This window comes from Puntigrus tetrazona, chromosome 20 (assembly GCF_018831695.1).
Source record: "Puntigrus tetrazona isolate hp1 chromosome 20, ASM1883169v1, whole genome shotgun sequence".
In the NCBI taxonomy this organism is placed as follows: Eukaryota; Metazoa; Chordata; class Actinopteri; order Cypriniformes; family Cyprinidae; genus Puntigrus; species Puntigrus tetrazona.
In genome coordinates this window covers 11,249,223-11,274,900 of record NC_056718.1, presented here as the reverse complement: position 1 = coordinate 11,274,900, position 25,678 = coordinate 11,249,223, and the positions used below count along the sequence as shown (strand labels likewise).

The window sequence follows — 25,678 nt, the reverse complement described above, 5'->3', positions numbered from 1 at the left end:
GGACGGAAAGATCTATCCTGACTGCCTGGTTTTGTGATTGATTATGTCACGTCACACCCCATTTTTACATCAGTGTAGACAGACTAATTGTTCGGTAATTACTGGACTACATTATATGAAATGCCCATCTCTAAACACATGAACTTTCACTCACTTTGACCTATGGGGTCCCTAGAAACAAGCAATCTTCCTTGAGCTCCCTGTATGTGTTCACAGCACATGCACACTTACCTGGGAGCTGTCATCCATCATATAACTGCTCAAACACTGCCTGAGGCAACTCCTCCCTGTTTATTCACCTGAGACCTTCGTGTGGGCTTCTCCAATGCAGTTAAACTGCTGGCAGTCTACCGCCCAAGGAAATAACAGTCAGTAAAAGCAGCAGCAAAGCAGCAAAATGATTATTTTTGATTACCTGAGTGCGTTTGAAACCCAATTCTTGAAAACCTAAGTAAAACCAAGCTGACTGTTTGAATACCAGAAAGAACAACTTGATGATGTGGTTCTAGATTAACCCAAGGCGTAGATATTCCCATATCCCATGTTTCCATCATAGCGCTCATTTTGGCTCTAACAGCAGTGTTATTTATCTCGTCATATTTCATGCCCGTATGACAGTCTGTGCCTTAAACCCAAACAACAGCCTCAACCCTTCCAGAAGAAGGAGAGACTCTTTTATCTACATGAAATTACGATCCTATCAGTAATCATAGAGGTTTGTTACTGTCTTGTCTGTTACATTGTTGATTTCCTCTAACCATTTCAAGGAATGGCATATGGCTATGGGTGGTTAATGTTTATAAACTAAATCCTGCTGTTAACATACAACACACAAAAGCAATATTTGTAATTAAAAGTCTAAACTAAATATTATTTTGACTGGGTGACTTGTTTAGTGGTCTTGGACTTCATACTTTATCCACATATGTTTGAGTCTTGGAAATTATTGACTAATTAAACATTGATAGAGTGCATTGTGAGAGAGGGTCCAGGTCATGTGACCAGAAAGCACGCTTTTTAGGTCATTATGACTGGAATCTTGATCTTGTGTGTGAACTACATCATTTTCATGATTTCACATTTTTGTTCTGAAACTCCAATGACAGGTCCCGACATGAAGACTTTTCCCCTGAAGAATGATAGTCTATGCATCTATTTAAAAAAATGCAGATTTATAACAACGGCGGCCATAATCAAGCCAAGTAACTGTCAACCAGTTTCAAACCTAGAAAATGTTGATGTTACTTTATTTTTAGTTTTTAATTTGCATTTTATGAAGTATAAACTCTTTTTAATCTTTTGTTAATCAAGTTACAATGGGCAGCTTTCTTTTCTTCTCACACTGGATTTCTTCATCACTTCTTTCATAAAACCATAGTAACCCTTTCACCCTCCTTGTCCTGTTCTGTGCACATTGAACAGGTCAAACTATCATCAACACCACAAAAACCACAGGAAGGGGACGCTCATTAGAAAACCACTTTGACTGAAGGCATTTTTATGCTAGCTAGATTTTTTCACCATTTCAAGAAATACAGTGGATATATTTGTGTCATAGAGTTAAAGGTGCAGAGTTAAGGTTAGGGCTGTAAATAAGGACATCTGTTTGTCTTGGAAACCTGTTTGAAACCAGTAATTATTTTTGTTTTTCACTTTCAAGGCATCAATGGAAATTACACACTTCATCACTTCTTCAACATCTGGAGTTCACTGCAGGTGTTTCTTGTCTTACAACAAAACTGCAGTGTGTTGTAAAACTTTACTCTTTTATTCCTCGCTGTCTTTCGACTGGGCAGTGAGTGAAGTCCTCAGGTGCTGCTGACTCACTGCATGTATTTTTGGTCATCTTCAATAGTAGGAAATCCTTTGCGTCTTATCAGATGTGTGAACAATAAACTCTTGACTGTGCTGGGAGATTCACACAGGAGAGCTGTAAGATGTCTACAGGACACCTCTGAGCGTAAGTACCGCATAAGAGCTTCCAAAATATACACAAACATTTCAACCTACTGTTAAGGACTCCAAATAAACAATTTAACTGAAGCACTCGAAGCAAAACTTTTTGCAATAGGGTTCATGTCTGTGGCTCATTAGAAACAGATGTCCGGGTTGCATCAAGCCAAAATCATCTCACTCAGCTGTCTCAGACAGCATGTTTTTAACGTCATTTACAGCCCATTGGGCATGATCATAAATGGGACAGCATTTCTTCAAAGAAAGTTGCATTTGCTACAGTCTGCAGAAACTGTAGTGCATGCACCTACAGATGGCTGACAATATAGCCCAAAATCATTTGGTTCACATATAAGATACAGACTGACAAGGACAAGGATGTTAATAGAATGAATTTACTGAAAAATTGCTATCAAATATGATCGAAAAATCGAAAGAATATGGATACCCTTGCATGCAAAAACACCTTTAGCAATCTGTATTGAGTTTTTTCTTTTCTGAGCATTCATTTTCAAACTGATGCCTCAAAGTGCTCTTTAACCTTTTCTTTATTTTGTTTTAAGGAACACCAACAACTTTGCTCAGATGGCGATAAAAACCTTGAAGCTAATAATCTTAATCATTCCAAGATTCATGGTTTCAGTTATTTATTTACATACTGAAGTAACAAGAGCTACACACAGAATTTGCACATTTGTTTTCAAAATAAAAACTGTAAAATAAATATACAATAAAATACAAACAATCTTTTCAGGGGCCAAAAACCTTTCGATCACTTAAAAATGAGTATGAGAACTGTGTATAAGTGACTATGCCGTCTCAGATGGAATTCCTGGACCGTCTGTGTTTAGTTTTCACGTATGTTCCTCCAGTCATCGGTCATACAATCACTGAAAATACTGAAGCGACAAGCAACGCTGAATATAACGTAAATGGATTAAATATATATCCAACTGTACCTGTGTCTGAAAACTGCACTTATGAATAAATGAATCAAGAGCAAGATAACGACAGAAGATGATCACGTCAAGTTACATAAACTGGAAATGACAAACTGTAACATACAAAAATCTTTTCAGCACATGAGAGAACGTACCGTGATAACAAAACAAAAAGCAACATTATGATTTACACACACATTATATATATATATATACACATACATACATATATATATATATATATATATATATATATATATATATATATATATATATATATATATATATATATATACATATATATATATAAAAAATTATTGATACAAGAAAAGAGCAAACAGTGATGGAATGGATGTAGCTGCTGAGCATCTATTGCTTCAATCAAGTTCATTAACTAGTCGTTCTGCTCGAAACCCATCACTGCGCTGATACTTTAACAGCAAATGACCTGCATTTACACATTCACTTGCGCTCCGCGGTTACTCAAAACAAATTAGCGCCAAATGGAAGCGAAAGCCAGTGCCATCAGGAACAATGTTCCAGTGTGGCGAGAAAGAGGAGCGGCGGTGGTGATGGGATGCAGGCTGAGTTGGATCTCCCGGCTGAGACTTTGTGGAAGTGAGACATCCGCCGGAGGAAGCAGCTGGACACAAAGAACAGAGGGAGACCTGGGAAATGAGCTACCGACCGAGTGCCCAGACTACTGATGTTCAGCGGTTGGTGTCGACTGAAGGCGTTCAGTCGTAGCTCAAACTCTGCCCTGTTCCTTTGGCAGTGGAATGAGAATCCTATTGGCTCATCTAAGTAACAGAAAGCAGCTCTTTTTGTCCTCCGTCTGAAAGCTGCCCTTCTATTGGCAGATCCTTCGTTGCTACTCCTACAGAGAGCAAGAAGCCATTGGCACCATTTCTACACAGCAGCGGCAGCTTTCTGGCCAGCTCAACCATCAACAGCACGATTCTCATTGGCTAAAGAGCAGAGAAAACATTTCAGGCACAACAGTTGGTGTGGTAAGTAGAAGTCAGAGTAACTGAGTCAAGTCTGTAGGAAGCGATAACCCGCGATTTCCGCAAACCACGAGAAAGCAGGCGGCGTAACTGCGAATCCCACCTCACTTTTTAAGCACAACATCGAGCGTAACACGAAAAAGCCAGCAAAACATTTACAAGCGTACAAAAGAACACTAATCGCTATGTCATCCAGTTTCATGAAGGATAAAATGTGTAATCACTATGGAATAAAGAGCTGAACCGTTGCTACAGAAGCTACTGATCTTCTACAGTCCGCCATTACAGAACCACATCATGCGTAAAAAAGCGACTTAAAGAAGCATTTCAAATGTGTTGAAACAAGCTACGTCTCTGTGCGCTCAATATTGTTTACCAAATATTTTTCTTAAAAGCGTGCGGGAGAAGCGGAAAAAGCTGTCTAATGTGATCCCTTAAAGAAACACGGTCTAAAGTTTGATGCCTCAAGCTTGAATTACTGCTTGACTGGATCATTTTGCGGTCCCGAATTACACTTCCTGGTTAAAAGGAAAAACAACACAAGCCAATAATATAATACTGCTATGTAACCAAAATTTCACTGAGTTTTCAAAGTAAGCGATGAACTGTGATATAGAATTGCCTCGTGTCTAAACACCTTTCTCGACAGTGAACTGAAATGTGCCTTAATTTGATCTATTTAAACAAATAACAGTTTCAGCTGCCAACTCACAAAATACTATCCTGAACTCAACATGCAATAGGTAGCTCGTATTTGGCTTGCGCAGCAACATGAATCACGCTGTCAGTGTTACAATGCTGAGTTATTGCTGCTTATACATAGTTTCCAAATAGCGTAGGCTTTTAAGTGGTTGATATTTGAATTTATGAGCTGAATGACCTTCAGAGCAGTTGATAGGAGAATAATTTACACTCTTTTTCGACTGACAATCGTGTCAAACTGGATATCGAAAGATGTTTTTGGGAAAGTCATTTCCATTGTTTTCGCTGTGATGATTTCATTTAGTCTCGGACTTGAATCAGCCTGTTCCTTGAGTCAAACTCCTGTCACTTGTAAAGACTTGACAATTAGCAAAAGAAGCGTTATTGTGTTTATATATCCCATATAATAAAGGGATTCTACAGAAAACATATTCCAGTCCTCTTGCAGACTCACTTTGGAGATATAGTACCATGGAATGATACCAGCATTGATTATTAGCTTTCTCAAAAATTCCAAATATCTCACAGTTCAAAGAATACATGAAACGTTAATAGAACGCACACCATCACTGTCCTTTCTGGCAGGGGGCTTATATACACAATCTGCGAGAAAGTTGACTGGAAAGATTATGACTGCTCTTGGATCCAAAAGAGATTTATGATGTCCTCGTGTATGTCTGAAAGCTACAATGGCGCTTAGCCAGGGCAAAGATGAATGGCATCTGCCGGAACACCTAGTTTTGCTCAGGGTTGATCTTCAGACCGGAGGGTGAAGTGGACTTGTTCCTTCAAGTAGACATCGTTGCTGGAGAGCAGGGGCTGAGTGGCGGTGCTGCCGACTGAGTTTAACAGCCGCTGGACGTGAGAACTGGACTCCTCACGTGGACCCTGGTGCTGCAGGCAATCTGGAGCTGAAGTTTAAGTAAATCTGAAGAGAAGAACGGTAAAGATGTAGTTTTTAGAAAAATATTCATGCATTTAATAGTCAGTGCATTCTTGGAAAAATACTGTATTCATGCTGGTTTAATATAGTTTTGATAAGTTTAAACTAATTTTTTTACTGAAATTATTCTAAAATGTCAGGTGTTGTAACCAGTAAATTAATATTAAATAATATTTTTCTCACACCATAAATACATGTGAATAATCATTAAAAATATATATTTAAATATATTTTCTGGATAATTAATTAATAATTCATAATACCTGTTTTACAGAGTCACATCGCATGCCATTTTACAATCTCCTCGATACACATTTTTTATATATTTTGTATAAAATAATATTGCAATTAATAAAGAACTTAGTTATTTTATTTTTAAAGACATTTCTTAATTATAATGTCAAGACATATGTTTGATTTAATGTCCGCATTTTCTATTTTAATAGTTTAATACAAAAATTAAAACATTTCATGTTTCCAAATGTACAATTTAATGTTTCTTTTTAAAAGAACATCTTAAACCACCAAAAATGTCAGTGACCCTTCCATCTGTTTTGAGAGCTAAAGAGAATAAAGGAAGACATACATGTTTGGTGCTGTCTGAGATTTGCTGTTCGATCTTCTCCACTATCTTGCAAAATGAAAGGTCTCTTAAAGGGTCGGCATCCCAGCATGAGTGCATGATCTCGTACCTGAAACACAACAACATGATGGCGCTAGTGTTACTGGAACAGTGTTAGAAGTGTGCACATGATAAATGCTTCCATTACCTTGTCATGTTTTTTCCCCACAGAAAGAAATGTTAACTAATTACAGCTCAGACTTACATTTCACTTGGGGCAAAGTCTGGTGTCTCCATTCTGTATCCTTCTTTGATCATCTTATAGAATTTAGAGTCCACAGGCATACCTGGGTAAGGACTACTGCCTACAGAAGCAGATTGTCAGCATTTGGATTAAAAACAGTATATGATACAAGTCAGTATAATTATGAGCTAAATGTAACTCACCGAGCGAGAAGATCTCCCATGTGCAGGATACCATAAGACCAGACGTCACTCTCAAAGGTGTATACACACTCAAAGATGCTCTCTGAGGACATCCACTTCACCGGGAGACCGAGCCTACAAAGTGAAGAGCCTTATTACAAACGTTCCTTCCTTAACAACACAGGAAGAGCTTTAAAGCACACATTTATTGACAGGTTCAGTCTGTGACTAGAAGAGAAGTGATTTAAAATAAAAGCATGCATCTGGAAACCCCAAATGATGCTGTTTTGTTCTGAGTTACAAACATGTAGATTGAAATTACCTTAATTATTCAGTAGATTTAGAGGAATACATATACACAAAGAATACTGACACAAAGACTATAGATACTATAGATCAAGTTTGTCTTGGCTGTTTGTTGCTTTGGGCTTTTTAGATCATTAAATAAGGATGCAAATATCTGTAGTGGTAGCCAGAAATAACATTCTGTTTTTTTTTTTTTTTTTGGCATCATGGACTTCGGTGGCAGATGACAGTACAGAACTAAAATGAAATGGGGACAGCGAAGGAGGCGGGATCAGAAAAGCTTAAATTCAGACCGCAACCTTGTTACCAGAGTCCACAAAGCTCTGGTTGCTTTATGCAAATTCTTGAAATTAATATTGCACAATTTATCCCATTCATGACTTGTTTTGCATCATCGTCTTACCAGTGTGTGTGATATTTGGGTAATTCACATCTGAATACATGTCTCAACAAGGATGAAAGCTGTAATGGCAGTTAATACTTACATTGCCCTTAACAACATAGTTTGAGTCAGTAGTGATGTCCCGGGCTAATCCAAAGTCACAGATCTTAGCCACCCGGCCTTAGGTAAGAGAGAATGTTTCTGGCTGCCAGGTCTCTGTGAATACACTGCGTAAAACACAAATGCAGAACTACAGGTTAACATATACACACTAATAGATTACATATTAAAGCAAACTGGGCGTAGAACGGACTACTTGTTTAAGCTAAGTCTGTGTTGCTGGTTTAAATTATGTTATTGAAACGTAATCTTGACTGCTTTTGAGATTTTGGCTTTTTGCAATTTAAGTCAATAGAAGCTGTGCTTGTATGCATGTAACATGCATAGAAATGAGTAACCTGGAGGTATTATCAAAATGACCAGCGAGGGGACTGACTTGATTTAAATGTTTTGCTTAGAATTACTCTTACATGCCAAGACTGTCAAAACTCTCAGGTATTTACAATAACCGTGTCAATATTAAAATCCTCATTAGCAAAGAAGCGTTATAAGTCAGCAGAGAGGTGCTAAAATGAACTCACTGACCAAAAACTCCTATGCCTGCTCAACAGTGTGACTAATTTAGTGACCTTGCCCTCAACTGAATACCGGACCTGCTGCCAGTGTGGAGAAATGTGATATTTCTCAGCATGATCTTCAATGAATGAGTGTGTGCATGTGCTTGACAACATGTATGCGCTTGTGTGTGACCTTGTGTAACCCGACCCTTGACTGGACACAGGTAACGGAATGTGAGCCTGTGGCATTGTAGAGGAAGAGTGAGAAGATCTGCAGTATGGGATTACCGCAACTGCTTCGGAATATAAAACTCAGTATCTGTCAGAGAGACAGAGCGCAAATAAATGAGAAAAACACTTACGTTCTTGGATGCCAGGAAATCCATCCCTTTGGCTACTTGTAGGAGAAGCTGAGAAGATCCTCAGTGTCCAAAGTCATGCCATCTTCTTGTAGAATCTCACTAACTGCATCTGAATCGCTGTAGGAATCACCTGAAGGAATGACACATTTATTTAAGAAGATGATTAAGACAGTGAGACAAAAAAGATGAGGCATTATATGAGAAGAGACATGTTGAGATGAGAACAGGAAAGAAAAGGTAAGACTAGACTATAAGAGGAGACACAAAACAAAAGAGATGAGATGTTATTAGAAGAGAAGAGCCAGTATAAGAGAAACAGATAGTAAGAGACAAGAAGAGAAGAACAAGACAAAATGAGACAATAGACATAGGAGGATGAGGCGAGAATGAAAAACAGAAGAGACAAGATGAGAGGATAAAGGGAAGTCATGAGAAGAGAGATGAGACAAAGTGAGATGAGGCAGAAGAGACAATATTAGAAGATACGAAAAATGAAGGCATGAAAAGAGATGAGAACTGGAAAGATGAGGAGCAAACAAGATAAGAAAATCAAACACAAGACAAGACAAAACAAAACAAAAGACATTGGGTGATGCAAGAAGAGACAAGATGAAAGGAAAAGAGATTTCAAGAGAACAGGCAGTGATCCAACCTTTATTAAGTGATCTTCTGTTTTCAGAGGACAGAAGTCCCATTACAGAGGGCTTCATGGTCATGTATCCACTCCTGTTCTCACTGTAATCAAATGCAGGCTGGTTTTAGTGAACCTACAAGCACTTCACCCTATCACACTTCACCAGTTCTGATCACACTCACTTTGGTTCTGGCTGTAGCGTGACATTTCTATAGTAAGAATCTTCCCCAGTGTAGTGAAGTAGAAGGATTCTCTCCTTCTGCGCAGGAAGTTCAACAGGTCACCAAAACAGCAGTACTCCGTTATAACTAGAGTTGGACCTGTGCAACAGACCAGTCCAGTAATGAAGACCAACACAACACACAAAGAAAAACCATATCTAGCCTTAGCCTCTTACCTCCAATAGTGCAGGCCCTAGCAGGTTGACAATGTTAATATGGTTGCCAAGATAACTGAGCACCTTCAGCTCTGACATCAGAGCCTCTTTTCTCAGTGGCATGGGCACTTGCTGTAGGGCAAAACAACACAATAAATACAAGCATAAATAAAACAGCAAAAAACTGAATGTTCCCCTTATGTTAGTCTACAATTCCTTTGGTTTTTAGGTTTCAGTTTTTGAAAAACATTAACTAACATTCCCAGAGTGCTTTGGGAACCAATAAATTGTGGGTTACTGGAAATGTTTAACCTCCTTTCTTCTCATCATGCAGGTTTATGTCATTTCTGGTGTGTCTTTACACACAGCCTTATTTACTTAAATAAACATGCTGGTTAAACATGCCGTGCTGTTACTCGCTACTCATATTTCATAAGGTTATAAATGTGTTTTATGCTGCTTTTCAACTCACGTTTGAGCATCTTCACAGCTACGGTCATCACCGTGTCTGCTTTGGACATCCCATAAGCAGTGGCCTCCACCACCTTCCCAAATGCTCCAGATCCGAGGGTTTTTCCTGGGAATGAAAGGATGCAAAACCAACTCAGAAAATCGACATAGCATAAATTTCACATTTCCCTTTATACAGCTGTTTACAGTCAATGCTCCTGGAAACTGATCCAAAACCAGTTTTCAGCTTGAACATTGACTTGTTTTTTTGAATCAAGGAGGTGTGGTTTTGTGGGGGAAGCGGGATATGCTAGATCCTGTTAGATCCTGTTTGTTGACGGATATGGCTGTTCCTTTATGGGGAAGATATGATACTATGTCACAAGCTGCCAGTTGCATCAAGTGTCACAAACCATGTAACAGCCAAAGAAACGAAGCAAGCTTTTAAAAGGCCTTTATGGTTTCTTGTGCGCTAAAACTTGTAAACCTGTCCAAACATAATGTTTAAACAAAGAATATTCCAATATGGAAAAAATTATTTGGAATATGATTTATAAGGTCCGACAAGTCAAAGCAGATTGATTCAGGAACTTAACTCACCAAAACGCAGCTTATCTCTGGAAACTCCCACTGGTGGTCATATGGAAGCTGGGTAGGGTCAATATACACATAGCTATTCCCATGGATACCTTCTATAACTTTCCATTGTATTTGATATTTAGGTTTCTGTAGGAGACAGGAAAGAGCAATAAGCAATGTTTCCAGGCAAGCAAAACAACCTTTTACATTAGATTCAGTTACTGCAAGTGTAGGCGCTCTCATAGACGAAAACAAACAGAGTAATAACAGTTTCGTAAAATGGACATAAATTATTCAAACAACAATGAATGGTCATTTTATGTGTGTATCACTGATCACCCCTGTGCAACAGTGCACAACTGTGCAGTGAAACATCAGGTCTTATGACATGTTAAGTAAATAATAAGTTCCCTGAAGTGTGGGAGGGATGCCAGGTGTGACAGGTAAATTGTATCGAGTATCATGTTTAATATCAAATAACCAAAAAACAAGTTGTGCTGGGATAACAATACAGGTGACATATTTGAATGCGGTGAGAATTAAAACTGTTTGATTTTGTCTAATTAACGAATTTACCTCAGTGAGTCAGCATGCGCTTCCTCTGCTGAAAGACAAACTATGAAATGAATGATACTTTACCTGCATGTACTTGTAGGACAGCACAATCAGGATGAGAACCAGGATAACAGCTGCAGCAACAAAACCGATGAGCAATGGTGTAAAGAGTTCATGAGGAACAGTGTTTTCTATCGAGAGAAAATCCACATACAGTTGCCATCAGAAACATGCAGAACATGTGTTTTATCAACAACAAACAAGAAATGTGTTCTTTATTATATTATATTAAAATTCAGGCCAATATAATAATTGTTCATGTTGTGGATGATAAACAATAAATGCTACGCAATAATCAATAACGTTTTGTACATATGAATACAAATATTGAATATATAGAATTTTTGTGTTTTCATTGACAAAACAGATGACATACAGTAATGTTCAAATGTTTAGGGTCAGTAAGAATTTGAATTTATTTACTATTTTTCTTTTCTTTTTTTTTTGGAAAGAAGTCTCTTGCGCTCACCAAGGCTGCATACAAGGCTCACCAACAGCATTATTTTGAAAAAGTGTTACAAATGTTTTGCATTTTATATTGTATCACGTTAAGCCTTTGATTATGAAACATTGACAACATTGATTTAGTTTCATCGTTCTCCGCCTGTAACCTGTCCGGAGTGTTTGGGTGAACAAGGCATCGATGGATAATCAATACACACAGCTCAGAAAACCACAGCGGATCTTAAGTGAATGTGCCAACTGTAATAAAAATGATTACTCCACTCCATACAAAACCACAGCCTTTACACTTCTGGAATGTCTAACAAATAATACACACGCATTAAAGAGCAATCAGTAATAATAAATAAGTGGCTCAAAGTGGAACTATGTCATAATTGCTTGTTTTTACTGAGGTGTGAATAATCCAGACTGATGCATTGAGGTCAAACTCTTTCCTGAAGATTTTTGCCGCTCACTTTTTGTAAGTGTAGCTGTGTTTTTGTAAGGTGTGTGTATGTATTCATGCGTGGTGTGTTATTGTTTTTCTGCGTTGTTCTGAGCGGTGTAGTAAGCTCTTAAGCTATAAGAAGCTTTCTCTCCATTTCAAATCAAGAATGCAGACTCTGCAGGAAGTAATCCCTTGTAAACCTGCCACTGGCTTTCACAGTCCTCTTCTGCTCCCTCCTCTCTGTCTCTCTCTCTCTCCCCATCTTTTCTCGTCCATCCATCTATCATCACACTGCATCCAAGCATACCATCAAGCACTCCACAAATCAACATAGACCTTAACAACGGACATTTTTTTGCATCTTGCTCAGCTGAGGATGAACAGCTTTAACAGTCTAGCCTACAGCTCATCGTCCCACTGGTTTTCCTGGACCGCTACAGCCCAAACCTTAAGAGTCTAAACAAGTTTCCACATCAGCTACCAGGCTTTCCTTAGGCAGTGGATTTAATTCACACTGGCAAAAACTCCCAATGGACTCTACAAAAGGTCAATGTTCAACTAAAGATATTTTTTTCTTTTACTTAAGGCTAATTTAGTTGAGAAAATGCAAAAAAAACAAAAAAAACAAGCAGTAGTCAACAACTTGTACAAAACCCCCCCCAATGAATGTGGTTGAAAAAGTGAATGTACCAGAAACAAACTGAAATGGATGTGGATGACCTTTTGTTAACCATTCTGTCCTTACCAATAATACCAGTACTAACTGGGGTGGAAAGACCCGGTGTTTTGCAACAAACCAAAACGAAACCCCCCCTAAACTGGGGGGATAATCCAAAACAGTTGGTAATGCTAGGTTTACAAAAGAAACAAGATTAGGGCTAAAACTCAGCACCTCTGTTTATATAATAGTCTGCTGTTATCTCGTCTCATCCAAAAGTCTGCCTACACAGGGTTGAGCTCGAGCACGAGCGGCGACCTGCGAGTTGGCAGCTGTTTTCTATTTTCTCGAAAAGATGCAGTATAAAAAGCACAGCTGGAGTGAACGTGAGGAGATGTGCGTTTCCTCTTGGGTTGTTTAACTATTCCTGGGAAACGAGAAGCACCTGGGTCGAGGTCTCTGAGTCTCATTCCATTTCCTGGTTTTCTATGATGTGCAAAAGATGAATACTAAACATTGGAAGAACTCAAGGTCGAGGTTCTTCATCTTGATTGTAGGTGTACAGCACCATTTAAAAAATTCTAAAGTCTAAATATGAAGCCTCACCACGGCTGCATCTATGCAAAAAAATGGTACAAAAAAAACAATAATACAGTCAAATGTTATTACAGTTTAAAAGTAACTTTTGTGTGTTTTAATTGTAATTTATTTATTTTATGGGAAAGCTGAATCTTCAGCAGCCATCAGTCTTCAGTGTAACATGATCCTTCAGAAATCATTCTAATATGCTGACTTGAAATGTCTTTACTGTAACTTTTGATCAATATAACAAATTCCTACTGAATTAAAGTACCAATAAATAAAAAAAGTGTTTTTTTATTTCTGTATTTTTCCAATACACAAAATGCCTATAATGTACATATCGTCATTTCACTCCACAACTAAAAAACATGCAAATTAACAAATAAATAAAACTTTTGCTTCCCTGTAATCAGAAATGAAATATATCTTCACTTTTGAATACGTACACCACATTGCTTTTATGACAGCTAAGATTTTTAGGGCCCTTAGCCCTTAGCCAGTGCCCTCAGAGTCAACAATGGAAGAAATCCCAAAAACAAACAAGTCAACAAAATTAACCAAACATTTTAGCACTAGGACACCAAAGCAAAGACTCACACCCAGATCTGTGACATATGAGCACAGCCTATACACCGGGTCGTAATATGCAAAGAGACTGAACTCAAAAACCTGATCCCATGAGTAAAAAAAACACCTGTATGCCCATACTCTCAGGAGTTGCATGGAGTCAGCCAATCATATTATAGCCTGCAGATGATGAAAGTGCTATCCAGTTTTGTGTGAAATATGAGGGTTCAGCGGATCAGCAAACAGAGAGCAGGCGGTTTGTGGGTGGAGTCGTCTGAGTCTTAGTAATTACTAGCTAGAGTCTTCAGTCATTGTCTGAAGGGGTGTGTATGTATATGCATGTGTGTGCGTGTGATTTTGGAGGTTATTTGCTCACCGCTGATGGAGAAGAGAGTGTAAACGATTTCTCCATTGGCAGATGCCACACATTCAAGGGTGGCGTAACTGTTCTTGGTGATGTTGAGTCGACTTTCCACTGTGCCTTTTCCAAAGGGAGGATTTGACATGGTTACAGTGACAACATCCTCCTCCTCCTGAGTGGCATTCAGCAAATTTGAGCATCTGAGGAGGCATGCAACAAACTAAACAGTTATAAATAGTTTTGCATTTTTCATAAGCATGAACCATAAGGTGGTGAACTGTTTTAGAAACACTGCATAAAAAGCTATAAAAATTAATTTTTAAAAAATAACAACTTCAATGCACATCAACACATACTGTACAAGACAAAGGCTAGGTGCAAATACTTTCATAGCCTTATCTCATAGCTTTTTTATATGTTTCAGCTTTCAATTTAGTTTAACTCTTAATAATTAAGTTTTGTCATTTTTATTCATTTTCTTTTTTTAAAAATAATACTTTGGCCCTTTTTTGATTTTATTTTAGTTTTAGTTTATTTTAGCGCTTTAATATATTTGAACTCAACTTATTTCAATTCCAAACTTATTTCATTTACTAGCCAAGGCAACATTTCTCATTTTGTTCAGTGCACATTTTTTACTTACTTTGTTTGTTTCATTAATTTTTCCCCTATTAATTACTTCAGCCTCGTTTAATTAATCATTTTTAAATAATCATTTTAGTAAACTCAGCTTTGATGAAACCCAACATTTTTCTTTAGAATAAAATGCACCGATTAATTTTTATGATAAGGTCAGGAATTTGAAAGGTCGTTTTGAGTTCATGTAGATTTTAAGATCAAATGTTAAGCATCACTGCATGATATAGATGGGATAAGCATCTCTCATTGCATGCAGGTGCTGTGTTGCAGAAAGCAAAATAAAAGGCACCAAAATGACAAACCTCAAGGGCTCTTTTATTTAAAAACATCAGAGTGGAATGTACTTTGATTTATTTGATTTGTTTTCTCGACTTTTTCTCACTCTTCTCTTAAAATGAAGTATGAATGCTACTGAGCTGAGTTAGCTTAAGTTAGCTTTGGATATAAAGCTAGAACAAATAAACTCAACTGGTTTACATTCCTGTTCCGTCACTTTATTACTGAGTGATATCTTTAATTACATTGTTTATCATGGTGGGAACCTCTCAATAGTTTCTCAACAATGGAATGTCTGCTCGGTGAGAAAACCATCAAACCGTTGACAGACAAAGCCAGCAATGCACGAACAAGATCAAAAGACACATAGCGCTACATGTTTACATGCTCAAATTGAAGCAAGGCATGTTATCCAGATTGGATTTGATCATCATGAGGAATTGATTGGATGAGCTTGTGACTAAGTCTATGCTAAGGTGTTCTGTCAACGCCACTATTCAAGAATAAACATCCCAATGGAAGCAGCTTGTTCTAATGTCGTTGGGTGCTGTCACATGACTGCTAGTAGATGTCACAATCATGACAGAGTCAAATTGCTTATCCCTATTAATAATAGGCTAAAGCCTTGTTGTCCAATCATCAAACATCAAGTTAGCGGTTAGTAGCTAATCCATGCTGCGTCACAATGTACCCTCAGAGAGGCTAATACGTTAACACTGCTCAATGGATATGCTGCTAATATTTGAAAGCAACTTTTGGAGCCCATTGTATGTAGCTGTGGATGTATTTGAAACAAACAAAACTGGTACGCTTACCTTGAATGGGGCTGGTCGCAGTAATACCACTTGATCTGAGGAGTAGGGTAACCTTCAGCCACACAGCGCACCTGCCCATCAGTTGGCCCGTCATAAGACACAATCTGTGGTTTACCTAACAGCAAAGATTGGTGCAGGGTCAGTTTTACAATCTTGGTTAGTGGGAAGCATGTTTGTACAGCTGTCTTGTTGGCATTAAAACGGCAGAAATAAAACATTTTAGTCGTGACCTGTTTGAGAAGTTCATCTGTTTGTAATTGGTGATCAATAACTCTAACAGAAAACAAAATGACTTGACAAATGACATATTTGCAGTCTTGAAAGCCAGTCCTTTCTTATCTCTTATTACACAGCCTCTATTATTGTTAGTGGGCTTTAAGCCAGGGTCTTAAAAAGACAATCAAGTTCTTTTATCCAGCAAAATGCTCAAGAAATATGAATACACCAGAATACACACAAAACTCATATATCACATAAGATGTGGAAAAGCTAAATATTTGCCATTTGCATTAAATGTTTCTCACTCACTTATGACATGGACTTCGAACGTTTGGTGGACGGTTGCATCTCGGTTTGAGCCTGAAAAGGTGTAAACGCCGCTTTCTAACACCTTGAGACGCACTAGCTTCAGCTCGCTGGTGTAACTGTAGAAATAAGAAAAAAAAACATGAATTATCTGTTATAGCGCTGTGAATAAATGCAAAAAATTTTTTTTTGCTGATTTAAAAACTTAACAATTCTAATGTATTTTCTACAAAATAATTCTATATAAAAAAATATGTAAAAAGTGAACTTAGGCAGGCTTTCCAACATTATTTAGAAAAAAAACTATTGAGAGATTTACTATTTAAAAGTGTTTATAAATGAATAGTATTTTAAAGATTAAGCATTAATAGTACACAATTAAATATACAGTATTGATCAATATTTTCAATAAATACCAATATCATATGATATATGGTGCATCCCTAGCAGTTACTACATAGGAAAAACAAGAATTGTTTGTAGCAACGGAAGAAAATCTCATACCTATTTCCATGTGAGCGACTGGTGATGACATGATCAGTAGTGTTGGTGAGTTTTACGCCACTGTAGCTCCAGGAGAATGTGTGAGGTTGCGGGTAAGCATCCATTACCACACGCGAGGACAGGCTTTCCCAGCCCGCACTCTCTTAGTGCTGTTATTCACACTTGTTAGATTAATGAAGCCTTTATCTGCACACATACATGTATTTATTTATTCTTTTGAGAACATTTAAATTGACGCTAAATAGTCAGATGATCATATATAGAAATACTTGAAACGATACTCACCATAGACTTCGACCCAGACCGTCTTTGCACTGGTCCCTCTTTTCGTTCCGGGCCTCGCAGTTGTAACTTCCTGCATCCTGCTTGGTTACAGATCCCAGGTTTAGGGTGGCATTCCTCAGGTGAGAAATGGGTTCGGTCAGGATACTCGAGAACTGCAGCACTGATGGTTGCTTGGCACATGCAAAAGGAAAACAGACGCAAAGCTTATTGGGCAACTCTGAAGAGACGAGGGATAGACCCTGTGTTGGGTAAAATGTCTGTGGTTGTCTTTATGTGTAGGTGTGGCTGTTTTATAATCTTTATATTAAACAAAGCATGCCATTCATCTCTCAAATCCCAGTCTCTGATGCCAGTGGAGTCTTAATGCTGAAGATCTGTTTACATAGGTTGTGTTCTCACAGCTCAAGTTTGCCAAAAATACAGCTGTGAGTGCTGAAAATTTAGGAGAGTTACGAGTTTTTCGGTAGACTTGCATTAATGACTGAACTGTGTTTGAACAATCAAGATTGAGATAAGTACAGAATTATACAATTACACTTTGCAATTGTGCATTATGTTTGCTCTTTCAATTGCAAGCTAAATCAAAATTCTAAACTTACACTATCATTTCTCTTCTGAATAACACACAACTATGCAGTACATGGACATATGGAATTTAAGAAGCACCTCAAACCACACAAGATCTAGTTAGCCTCCGGGCAAAATATCAAGTACAAACAACTTTAAATTATCAAGTACAAACACTAAATTGATCATGGGTACACATTACTACATTAAGTAGGTTAACTGGGACGTGCGTTCATACTATATAGGTCTGCTTTTGTAAACATTGGTTCTTCTCGACTGGAACGGTGGCTGTATTTGATAAAGCTTACAGTATGCACAGTATATACGTGTGCAAAGAGAGGTCATGGTGCACAACACACACGCTCAAGTACATAGGTGTGAGAGCTGGTTAGTTTATGAGAGTGCTCTTACCACTCCTTGAGGAGCCTTCCACCTGATTGTGATGTCGCTGTTGACATTTGAGGTGTTGCAGGATAGGGAGAGCTCCTCCCCCTGGATGAGCAGCACTCTCTGAGCCTGACCCAGAGTGATAACAGGAGGTTCGTCTGGAACTAAAAACAAAGAAGTGTGATGCATTATATCAATAAGAAAGTGTGGAAAAGAAAGAGCAAGCCACAGTGGGTCAACATGGACGTGTGTGCCTGCCGTCTGTGTGTGTCCTCTAGCATTATTTGGGGCTGGCAATTGATGACATTTTTTAATCAAGTGAATTACATGATTAATCAGATTAATCGCAATAAATTGCAAACATCAATATTCGAAATACCTCAAACAATAAAAACAAAGTGCTAAAAGTGGCTTTAGAAGTCTACTCACTACCATTCAAAAGTTTGGGGGTGGTAATGTTAGGCAATGCTTTGAAAGATTTATTTTTTTTTGTGCAGCAAAGTTGTATTTATTTGAAATACAGTAAAGCAGAAATCTAGTAAAATATTATTACAATTTAAAATAACTGCTTTCTATTTTAGTATACTTTAAAATGTAATTTCTTCCTGAGGTGGGAAAGCTGAATTTTCAGCATCATTCCAGTCTTCGGTGTCACATGATTCAGAAATTATTCTAACATGCTGATCTGCTGCTCAAGAAGCGTTTCTTATTATCATCACATGACAATGAAAACAGTTGAGCTGCTAAATATTTTTGTGGCAACATCTTTGCAAAACCAAACTTTGAATGGTAATGAATAAATTTGAATGCAAAAACACATTCAATTGCTGCCTTATCTTATACTTGTAAGATAGTATTTCAAGCTTAAATGATTATGCATACATGTTTGTTTGTTTGTTTGTTTTTAATGAACTGTCCTAATGTTCATTTCATCTCTTTTTCTTTCTCACCGAGGCGGACATTGAGTTGATATTGTCCGGATTTAACTGTGTTGCCTTCCAGAGTCCCGACACAGACGTAACATCCCTCAAAATCCTTCCTGACATTTTCCAGTGTTATGCCCGTCTCAATACTGGAAGAATAGCGCAGTCTGTTGGGCAGGGGCTGTCCGTCACATTTTTGCAGGTGCAAGTCTGTCATGTTTGGGTCTGTGGCCAAGCACGGGAGCGTGGTTGTTTCTCCTTCTCCCGCAACAAAGTCAAACATGATGTTCCTCCTGAAGGGATTTTCAGGATCTGCTGAGAGGAATGCTAAATCAAAAACCAATTAAACACAACCAAGGGGCTTAGATCATGACATTAAAGCTCAGAGAAGAGAGAGAGTGTCACAAAAAGACTGAAAGTGAAAAACTACCCTCCATCATAAAAAAAAAAAAAAAAACACATACAAGTAACCCACATCTGCAGTGCTCACATAAGTACGATTTGTGTCAACTGCCAAAAATGCCAAGGATCAATTTGAGGTGTTTATTGTTGGGATTATAAAGAACATGCTTGTATTAACTTGTAATAGATGTTTAAATAAAGGCATTGGGGTGACTAGTGAATACAGAGAGATGATTGTAGGTATTTATGGCATCTGTTAATACCCATAGTGTCTTTTTGGCACAAAAATGGAACCACACAGGAAGATGAGAGATGCTAGAGAGTGTGTTAATAGAGAGAGGGAGAGCAAGAGAGAAAGACATAAACATCAAGCATGAAATGTTAAAAATTGTGTACATGCAATGGTGCAGACGTACTATATACCATATCTAGTATCTCTACTGTTGCTAACATGTTTGTACAAACTTAACACATCTAAAACATACTTTATCTCACATGCAGACGGTAGACACTAGAACACAAAGTTGAGTCGAAGAATTCTTTAAATACTGCCCTACAGACATGTCACTCAAGCCAGACATTATTAAATCCCAATTAAAATACTGACTCACAAATGCAAAAGGCTGACTTACCTTTTACATACACATAGATGGAGCTTTTTTCACCAGACTTCTCCTCTCGACAGGAATATCTCCCCATGTGATGTGGGCCTGCTCTGTTCACTGTAAGAACTGTCACTTGACCCTCTCTTTGTTCCTTTAGGATCCGCGTAGGACGGCCTTCTCGCAGCCAGCGCACTGAACTGTTGCTCTGACAATGCAAGCTGAAGTCGCTGTTCAGCGGTACTGTGAGCTGGGGTCCTTCGGGGGTGATAGTGGGCGTGGACCTGGCTGAGAGGAAACAAGCGAGTGAACATGCTACACAAGTGGACGACAAAATAGTTCAGAATGTGACAAATATGCAATAGAGTACTGTAGATTGTTAAGAGTTAACGTGGGGAATGCGGGAAAGAGTCAGTGTGCACCTGCCAAATTTGTCAAATTGGTAGAACACTACGGTGCTGGTTTTGAAAAAAAAGTACAACCAACACTGATATAATTTACCAACCGCATACGCATTTAGTCACACACTCAAATCAAAGTCCTCTCGGGTTGCATAAATGACAGTTAAGGGGGAGAAACTGTTTCACAACTTAACAAATCTTTAAAAAAAAAGGCCTCAGAGTTCCTATAATAGCAATTTCTTTAGAATTTTGATGTCAGACAACTCTAAACGAGTTCTTAACAAGATGAATGGCCCTTTCTCAGTTGTGCAAGATTTGACGTAATTATAGCATCCTTCTCCATTCAGCTACAACCTTTAAAGGCAACATATTAGAGTTTTAATCTAAGAAAAGAGCATAAGAGAATGGTAAAAATAAGTGAAGAAAACAACAAAGGTAAAACTAAATTATTTTATATACCATGACTAACACAGATGCATATGTAGCTGACGTATCGTGTGCTGTAGCAGTGGTTTTCAATCTTGTTCCTGGGGACCCACATTTTGCGTGTTTCCCTAATGTACACACCTGATTCATCATCTCATTAGGAAAGAGCTCCATGAACTCAAATGACTGTGTCAGATAAGGAGACATGAAAAATGTGCAGAGCAGTGGGTTCAGATGAACAGGATTGAAAACCGTTGTCCTATAGAGTGAAAATGTAAAAATAAACAAGCAAAAAAAAAAACCTCTAACACTGAAGATATACCTCTCTCATGCTATTTGCAAGTCTAAAATTAAAAAGAAATTTTTGCATGTTTTTTTGTGGGGGTTTTTGTTTTTATTTTTAGCTGTTACAAAAGTACATATGTCATTATTCTGGATTAATCGCATTCAAAACAAAAGTTTTTGTTTGTTAATATATATATATATATATATATATATATATATATATATATATATATATATATATATATATATATATATATATATATGTGTGTGTGTTTTATGTTATATATAAATTTATTTAAAATACTTTATCCTGGAAAATACTGTTATAAATAATGAGAAAGTAGGAGCAACGAAAGTGTAAAGGAAATGTTTTAAAAGTGGAAAACATGTGAATAGTAGTTTTGAATAGCCTTTAAAATGTGTTCAATGACCTAAATCTAATACTATTCTTTACTCTTTTTCTGAGAAAGTGGGAGACAAGGGGTTGGGGGTATGCACTGGCTTCCATAGTCGCTTCAGGCTAAAATGAGATAACATGAAAAAAACGCAAGCTGTGGTTTAGCCTAATGAGTAGCTTTTCTCCTTGCAAACCGTCACTTTATGCCAAGAAAACAGTATCTGCAAAGTCAGGTGTCCTTCCAGAGAAAAACCTGACACAACAAGCGCTCATGTTTACTCGTCCTCTCCGGGATCCTAAACACTATCAGCGAACAAAAGAACAAATAAGAAACACTGGACGAGAGAAAGGCCTTCACAGAAACTCAACGAGCAGACAAGCACGGCCCAGCACCTCAGGGTTTCTCTGGTAAATATTTAAACCGTACAGAGAGGGGTTTTTTTTATCTAAATTACACCATTACGACAACATTATGAGCTGTTGAACACAGGTGATGTAATGGAACTGTGTTCACTTTAAGATAATGATGCTTGATAAAGGACAAGATAATTAATGGCACCGCCAGTATGGGCAATATTTAGCCTGTATTCACAAAATTCCTCCTTTTTTTTTTTTTTTTTTTACATACTCGCAATTTTTTCTTCACTTTGTGATAAATATGAACTATATTTTGTAACTTGTGACACGACCGTCAGCCACTAGGGGTACCGGTCCGAGGGCATATCCATGCCTTCCTGTCACAAACCCACCAGAAAGCCGACTTCTGGGCATAGGCTAACCATTCTAACCGCGCACATCAGAGCTCTCTAATATTAACTTGGGATATTTCCATGTAAACGATTTTCTCACGGCTGTTGTTTGGTGTCGTTAGGTGTTAGAAGTAACCCGATGCAAAATAGTCACTTGAACGCTGAAGCCCTCTGGCGTTACAAAGCTGACGATCAGATTCACGCCAAAACCACACCAGAGCTGCATGCGTTTAGCTGACCACGCTCACTCTAAACGGGATCCCCGAAGAGACAAGCGGGCTCCTCCGGGCAGCCCCGTATCCGCGTGTGTGGGATCTAAAAGATGGAACCGAATAGATTTGGGAAACTCAAATTGACCACATACTTGTTACAAGCACCTTTATTTTAGCGAATGAAACCGTGAGACAAGCGGCGTCTTTGTTTCCAAGCACGAGTCACACAAGGATAAATGTCTGAACACATGATACGCAATGGTCAGTTAACAGATGCAGTCCAGCTAATGACTCGCCCCTCGTCTTTCAGAACATCCATAAGAGCTTATCTGCGCGCTACAAAAGACCATCTGATGTGTCCACGGGGTGCCAGCGTGCGCAGGCGAAAGGAAAGTCAGGTTGCAGCATGCAAAACGGTTTCTCTGGTTTTTAGGAAATTACACGGAATTTGCCGAGCGTTAACTGTACGTTTGCTTTTGCGAGGCAATAAAAATCGCTGTTCCGAGGAGCTCAGTTTGTTGAGCGCGAAAGCCCGCATTCGGCACCCCAATCTTACGCATTTTTTTTTAGCTAATGTGCGTGACGTCCTTAACCAAGCGTGAAATAATTACGTTATTCTAACGTAAAGTGTCCAAGACGCGCACTGCTGTTATGGCCGCCTCCTCACGTAATTATGATACTATCCGGTTACTAAAACAAGTTGCTTAGCAGCCGTGTTTAATATATTTTGTAAAACCCGCATAATTAGTTTAAAAATGGGGTTCGGTCCCAGAAGAGTCAACCCTTCTCCCCACGATATCCTTCTAACTCTCTAACGAAGTTAACCATATCAATTAAGTGCGCTTTTTTTTTCTTTCCGTCACGTCTCTCGCTAATTATGTCTAAAGCTTCGTGTTCCTCCACTTGTTGCGGAGACAGGCAGCCGCGAGCCCGAGTGATGAATAATTGAGAGCAGCGCGCGGGGATCGGCTTTGCGTTCTCACCTGCGGCTCTCCGGATCGATATCTTGTTTCAACGATAGGTTCCTGTAACTGCTTAAATCGCCGGCGTGACCCCTCCGCGCGGTAAGTGAAGAGGATATGATTCGCTGGGATTATCAGTGGAAATTCTGCTGCGTTAGGACGCTTTATTTCGAGGAGTCCCGAACTAACAGAACGCGCCCGAGGTGCGAAAGCTCCTTATGGAGAGAGCTTCATCATTGGGAAAATAAGAGAGCGCGCAACGTTAACAGCCCTGTAAAGAGAGCCTGCATACATCTAAAGTAGTTAAAAGAAAGAAGCAACAGGTATAAGCAGTCTCTAAACGCGCATGAGGAATGCTTAAACAACCCCGCTGCCTGTCATCTACGGGTGCACAGCTACAGCAAGTGCAGTACATCCCTACACCCCAATGCAAAACTTTTTATCTTTCCTCAAAGCAAAGTGAGACCAAGAAAGGACCTAACAGCGGTAATAGTCGCCCTACCTGGTTGGACGATTAACTGCAACAAAACAGTAAACAGAACGCAGTGATATTCCATTGTTATAATTCCATCTAGCTCATGTGTGTTGGTAGTCTTGGAGCTCGATAATGCCGCGGAACGGTCGCTGGCGGAGCGATCACTCCTGTCTTAAAGGGACAGCGTTGTTTTCTACCTTGTACTCTGCGCGCCGGTCATGCGGAACGACGAGCGCGCGTGGGCGGAACAGGAGGCAACATCAACAGTAATAGCGCTAGTCATACCTGAGACGCACAAACGAGGTTAAGAGTGCCACGGGGTGACACGTGGTTCGCCAGAAGAAACTATGATAAATATGGTTAAGGAAAGCGGTTATCGGTGGCCCTGAAAAATTCTATAAAAGCTGGCAGTGGTAAATTCCCAACAAAAACATTGACGTTTGCATAGACTTGGAATGTTATTAGACCCCAAAAAACTTACGCTTTCCAGCTGGATAAAAAAAAAAAACGTTTCTGCAAAATAAAATAAATGACACATTATCTTATCTCAGAAGAGCAATAATGTTTACGGCTTGAGGTGATAGGTGACTCATTTAGGCAGGTTGTATGTCTCTTGTTTATTCCCTTTCATAAAAGCACTGATTTGTTTCGCTATGTGACACAACGAAGAGGCTTATCAGACACATTGTGGTATTTATTAGTTTTGTTAGCAGCGAGATGAGTCTCATCTGTACGGTCTTGCTACTTTAATTTTGCCTGAGAATGAAACAAATGAGGCATACGACTGAGTGGGAGGATATGATCATTGTTTTATGTGTTTGTCATTAATGTCAGTGAGAGGCTTTATATCTCTACTAATCTTATAGGAGATATTTACAATATTTGTATTGGCTTTGTATTTGTATTGGGTTTTATTATTGCTCATCTTGTCTTAAATGCTCTAGCGAACACTGCCGAGCCTTTTGTCATTCTAACATATGATCCAGGACTTTAAGATGACCTTTAACCTTTAACCCTCCTTTAACCTTTCATTTACCCCGTTTTCATACGATTTAGTTGTCTCCGCTGTATTCCCATTTGTTCGTATCATCTTGTGATTTGTCATCATTCCAGCCTCAGAGATAAACACAGCCTGTTTTCTTTTAAATTCAATATTGAATTGTCAAATCTGAAACGCGAAACAGTTCAATAAGGCAAACAAAACCGTTAGGGAAGTAAAATGTATTCTAAAGCATAAAAACACAGTGAGACAAAAAGTTTTAAACTAAGGATTGACGGAGGCATGCTAAGCATAGCATGATCTCACAACCAATTCATACGTATTTGTGAGGTGGCTAATTCATACAAATTCTTATGACCTCAATTGATTTATCTAAGACTCCAGTGAGGTTTAGGGCGGGGTTAGGTGTAAGGCATTCGTTCAAATGCATACGAATCGACAACTTGTAAAATACTTATGATTAACAAAATGTTATTGATTCGTATGAGTGAGGTCGCGCATAAATTTGAATGAATAAGCCACCTCTAAAATATGCACAAATTAGAGCAAGATCGGGCTTATATAACGTAACAATATAAATTATATGACGCAAACAAAATATGCATAAAGGAAAAGAAGAAAGCTTAACAGAAGATTGTTTCTAAACTAAAATCTATGATATTACAAATAGTACACTTTACATAGGGCATACCGGCAAAGAAACAATAAATGGCATCAGGGAAATAATGAGTAACCAGAACCCTTTACATTCTGTGACAGGAAAGACCTAATAAAACTAAGCTAATTGCGCAATTTATATGTCATAGTAATTCGGTATACTTACAATGATTGGTTTAATTACTTTTACATTTAAATTTGGTCGATAAGCAAAACTGAGCTAGACAGCTGCAAAAGATATTTTCGAGCAGACTCCCCACACTATGCTCTCTAA

At 38.4% G+C, this 25,678-nt stretch overlaps 1 pseudogene; it reads right to left on the bottom strand.

Annotated features, from left to right (window-relative positions):
* Window positions 1–5,360: 5,360 nt before the first annotated feature.
* On the bottom strand, window positions 5,361–23,923 carry LOC122324321 (annotated as a pseudogene).
* Between the last annotated feature and the right edge of the window lie 1,755 nt (window positions 23,924–25,678).